Source organism: Branchiostoma floridae, chromosome 5 (assembly GCF_000003815.2).
Source record: "Branchiostoma floridae strain S238N-H82 chromosome 5, Bfl_VNyyK, whole genome shotgun sequence".
Taxonomy (NCBI): domain Eukaryota; kingdom Metazoa; phylum Chordata; class Leptocardii; order Amphioxiformes; family Branchiostomatidae; genus Branchiostoma; species Branchiostoma floridae.
The window spans coordinates 20,672,679-20,677,771 of NC_049983.1; the positions used below are offsets into that span (position 1 = coordinate 20,672,679).

Genomic DNA, 5,093 nt, shown 5'->3' on the forward strand with positions numbered 1-5,093 from the left:
ATGACGAAACTTGCCTGATGTTGATGTAACACGATACATAACCAAAATTATGATAATCATGAATTGATAAATTGCGAAACAGCACCCTCAATTTATAACAAGCACGTTTGCATTTAGAAACGTGGCACAAACTTCACATGGCTAAAGTTGAATTTGGGCGAGGTCAAGTTTTTTTTTTATTGCAGCATAAGTTAGTTAACACATTATAACGTTATTAACAAAACATGGTGGCGACACACTCAAGTCGTAACTTTTATTAGTGCCGCCACCGAAAACGAATAACGTTACAAGTACATGGGTAACAAGAAAACAAAACAAGACAAAAGAACAAATAAGCCTTGAATAAGCAAAGCAATAGGGCAAAATCAAGGAGGTTAAAAAAAAAACAATTGAAAAGTAAGATATGATAAGTCCCTCTACTACTGAGACTGGTAGAATACTAGTATATTCAGTCGTCATGGAATCGATTGGTATCTAGCAAGAAAGTTTGCACATACATTGATATTTGTTTCGGGCCCGAGGACAGAAAAGAATACCCTTTTAATAAAAGCAACTGTACCCAAGTGTCACGCACGTTACTTCGTGACAAGCATAACGTTAACCTTAAGCTTTATCATTACCGTTGCTGGTATAATTACCCTCGAATATTTGGAGGATAAATAAGATGGAGTTACCTTGTTTATTTTATCAAAAATATATGGAAAGAATGCAAAAGATGAATGGAAATACCTCGACTTCTCATAAGGACCTAGCGTGCATTTAGCGTTTTCGTGGCATGGTGATGCCTATTGCACCAAATATAACTAGTAAAACCACAGAGGCAGAATAATATTAGCACAGTAACGTTGGATGTTATCATCCTTGGGGCACAGAGTCGATGAACCTTATCTTGACATCGTGATAATGATTATAGATTATTGAAGCTCAAAGCTTTCAGCATGACGCGTATCTGTGATGGCCTTATCCGCCTAGTGACTGGCAGCAGCACATCAGTCATGCTTTATGAAGCTTAAGTAGGACGAGGCAAAACTTACGGTTATTTTTCAAAACTACCCGTCAGCAGTCAATTTCAACCGCATAACCCGCTGAGGGACTGGACAGCATCGATTGTAGACCTCATGATACTCAACTTGCCATGTCTCTTCCACGTACACAGCAAGTTTCTCGCAATCAACATCATCAAGATGGATGATTCTTTTTCTTTTTAATACTCGGGGTCACAATATTACACCCGGCGGTGGTTGGCCGGTTTCGCATAAGGTTCGTGCAAATCACATAAGGTTCGTGTGTGTCACATAGTGATTCGTGCGAATCACATAAGGTTCGTACGTTTTCGCATGGTGATTCGTGTGATTTTCATATTAAAGGTTTGTGCGTTTTCACATAGTGATTCGCGCATATCACATAATGTTCGTACGAATCTCATAGGGTTCGTGCAAATGCTTAGGCACCCCTGATCGACGGACATTGGAATCAAAGATGTAGAACGAACTAAATTCAACAACACCCTTTTCCCGGAGGCAACAAGAGGAATAAAAACGCCCCCTATCAATCATAAATCAAAATGCAGAGCATGGTACAGTATGCCAATATTCATGTGGGCGCCAGCCTGTTCGGATGCGAAAATTCTAAGAAGTAACGGAAAACATCTATGCATATGTTTTTTATTCAAAATTAACTCATTTATCTAACAAGATACATGTATGAATAAAGAATGATAGAAGAAAAGATGTTCAAAACACCAATATTAAACATATCATCTATCGAATAATACCAAGGAGGTTGAAAGAGGGCTCCTTGATAATACGTGCATAAATTATGTTATATTAACGTTAATTGTCGCTCAGACAGTAACGTTAGCGTTCATTGTTCTAAATCCGGAACCAGAAGTTCTGGTCCCTGTTAGAATTTTTTTCTTCTTCTTTAGTTTCTTGAGTCGTCTATTATATCTTTCGGATTGATTTCTGCATTTCTAGGCGCTTGTAGGCTATACTGTGATTGGATGATATCGACCCATCGATTAGTTTTTTTAGGGGGGAGGGGGGCGTCAAATTCTGCGTTTCAATTAGACAATTTACGAATCTCAGAGTAAAACATGTAGATGGAGTGTTAGTCAAAGTACATATTTACTGGTCCTAAATATACTTTGTATATATTTGTATCTAGCAAACGTAAACGATCACTGCAACCTATGTGTATAACCATAGGTATAACGTTACAACAAAGTCAGTCGATGAAAGGGAGTGGATGTAGGACAGAAAAAAGATGACAGAGAACACGTAACGTTAACTATTTCTTATTCTGGGCAAGAATGACATGGAAGAAGCATTTACTGACACATGTCTTCATATCTGCATCTTTATTACAACGTGCCTTAACTGCCTTTACTTCATACTAAAAACACACATTTTGTCTACGATTCACAAGCCAGAAGTCACAACAGCTCTGGCTCAGCATGATTGCATTGGCTCTTCTACCTTTGAGCAATAACCTATGTCTATCTTTGCAAAGTTAAAGATTATTTGAACACAGCGTCAGAATACAATCACGAACTTAACCAATGAAGACGAAAAATCACACATCGTTCTACTGTTGCAGACCATATACCAGTTTATACCAGTTTGACCAAAACATGCTTTGCAAAGTAAAATTAGCAGCACAATGTTCTTTCTAATTTATATTTCTTTGTTTATATTTCGGACGCCCCACTACACCCCCCCCCCCCTCGCACAGAGGCTTGAAGGTTTCGTTTTATATAAATGTCCATGATTTTTTACGGTGGACTGTAACCATGGTAACGTTATCACTGCTCATTTTGCCATTTGACAATGACGGCGGTGCTCGCTGGTCCCTCAGGCATAGCAAAAGGTAACTCAAACAGTTTTAGCAAACCCTCGAACAGTTTTAGCCAAACCATCACCATATTGCTAATACCCCCCTCACATTAGGCGAAAATCGATCGGAAGACTAGTCTACGAGCTCTAAGTGACATTTTCGTGAGTAAGACGTCCGGTGTTCTCACGATAATCTTGCGATTTTTAGGGATCGCCGGCGATTTTCAGGGGTCGTACGATGGTCGCGGTGCAGCGAAACATGTTCTTAACATAAGCGACACGTCGCAGGAGATATTTGAAATCGCAGAGCTCGTTTATAATACCGAGTTGCAGATCGTGCGTGCAAATCGTGCGTACCTCGCAAGGGTATCGGTCAATAGCCTTGCGTCAATCCAACGATTGAAGACCGATAGGCGAGCACAGACATAGTTATTAATCATCGAGCGCAAATAGGATGGCGAACGCCCGTCAGTCGGGCCCTGAGTCGGGCGACGTTCGGGCGACGTTCGCCCGACTTCCGTTTGTTTACTAACATTGAATTTCTGGGAATGTGAGGGTAATTCTAACATTGTGGCCCCTTTGGTAGTATGTAGGCTGGCTTTCTGATACACCTTCCTTTCTTGTGTCATTTCTTTTATGCCCGCGCATTCCATTTATTGGTTAAAAAGATTCCGACAACGAAATAAGCAACATTTATTGATCTCTAGCCTTTTTTGAGGAACGTTTTGTGTTACCTTGTCCGCGTGCAAGAGGTCATGGGAGGTTCCTTATCATAGATTTATTCACCGTCGGTCGCACGAGCCTCGCTTATATGTGACGGGGACAGTTTTTGGGCGAAAAATACGCAAGACCATCTTAAGATTTTAAAATCAGCCGACCTTCCTGCGATCGCGAAGTACGTCCGAAGATCGTATATAATGTGAGGGGGTATAAAGTATAAAGTAAAAACTATAAAGAGACACCTGCCCGGCGCACCATGACCCAATTCTTGATGGATGATTGACACTGAGATTATGCTAAATAATGCATAGCCCGCACACAATAGACCAGCTCACCCGATTATTCGTCGTCATCTTGATATATCATACAATGTATTACCCATAACTATCATTTCTGAAGACACTTGGGTTGCGGCCAAAAAGCCCTTATTCCGACACATCGATTTACAGTGCATTTGATAGTACATACACAAACGGTGCAAGCTGGGAATCGGAGAAAACCCCGAGGACACGGTTGACCTATATCCAGGACATTCCGTGTGACGCCTCATGTTTGTTTGTCCATCAGTGGGGCGAAACCTAAAATGTTTACAGCAAGGTTCCAAATCTTCAGCAGTCCGACTTTTTCTGACCGACCAACAAGTTAGCGTGTTTCACATCAACTGCCAAAGAAATAAAAGTATAGATGTGGTGTTTAAAGATTGTTTTGGTGGAACTATGGAAGACTATACGTAAAAAGGATCAAAGGAAAGGTACAATAAAGAACAAAGAGGGGCACCATTTCAGTGTAGCGTTTTGATTGGCCGAACTGGCCCATCATGAGATTTGTCATAACGATCTATCCTGGTACGACTGGTACAACGGTCCAGGTCATTTGCACCTCCCGAGCAGTTGCTACGACAAACAGCGGGTAAGTAGTATCCTTTCTGTACCTTCTGTTCATGGTTACTTAGACGTCACAATTGTGAAATCCTTGCAAAATGATTCGATGATCATGACTTACATCTTTCGTCATGTCCCATGAAACGTACTGATACGTACATGTACATCACTGGGAGACGAGAAAGGTTCTTAACAAGTGTCCTGCAGAATCCCTACGACCTGTAAAACCTCATCACATAAGCCTTTCAAGTACGATAGGATGATGAACGCTATGTGAAAAAATACCACTTATTTAATCAGAAAATGATCGAAAATGAACTGAGAAAATCGTTGTCATGTTGTGTACCGTTTATAGTCAGGCCGCGCCCTCATGGGAACGCCCAGTCACTTTCTGAACTCGGCTGACGTTTACTAGTTCCAACTGTCCCCAAAGTATGGCACGTTTATAGCCATAGTTTCGACTAAAGGGTTCAGAAGTTTGTCCCCACTTTATTCTATCTCCAAGAGTGAGCCACACTCATTGGAAAGGCAGTGTACCCGCCTGTAAACACGTCTTTTTTCACAGCGGTTCGATGGAGGGTCTTTGTTCATGGCAAAACCTCCTTACGATGACCAATTATCATTGGCGGAAAAACGGGGGGGGGGGGGGGGGGGGCTG

The 5,093-nt window shown here is 41.3% G+C and overlaps 1 protein-coding gene across 1 annotated transcript in view; it reads left to right on the forward strand.

Moving 5' to 3' along the window:
* Window positions 1–3,787: 3,787 nt before the first annotated feature.
* LOC118415999 (sterol 24-C-methyltransferase erg-4-like) overlaps window positions 3,788–5,093 on the forward strand; it is a 10,166-nt gene continuing 8,860 nt past the window's right edge. The window contains exon 1 of the mRNA XM_035821030.1: window positions 3,788–4,463. The gene's annotated coding sequence lies outside the window, so the exon portion shown is untranslated. The remainder of the gene's footprint in view (window positions 4,464–5,093) is intronic.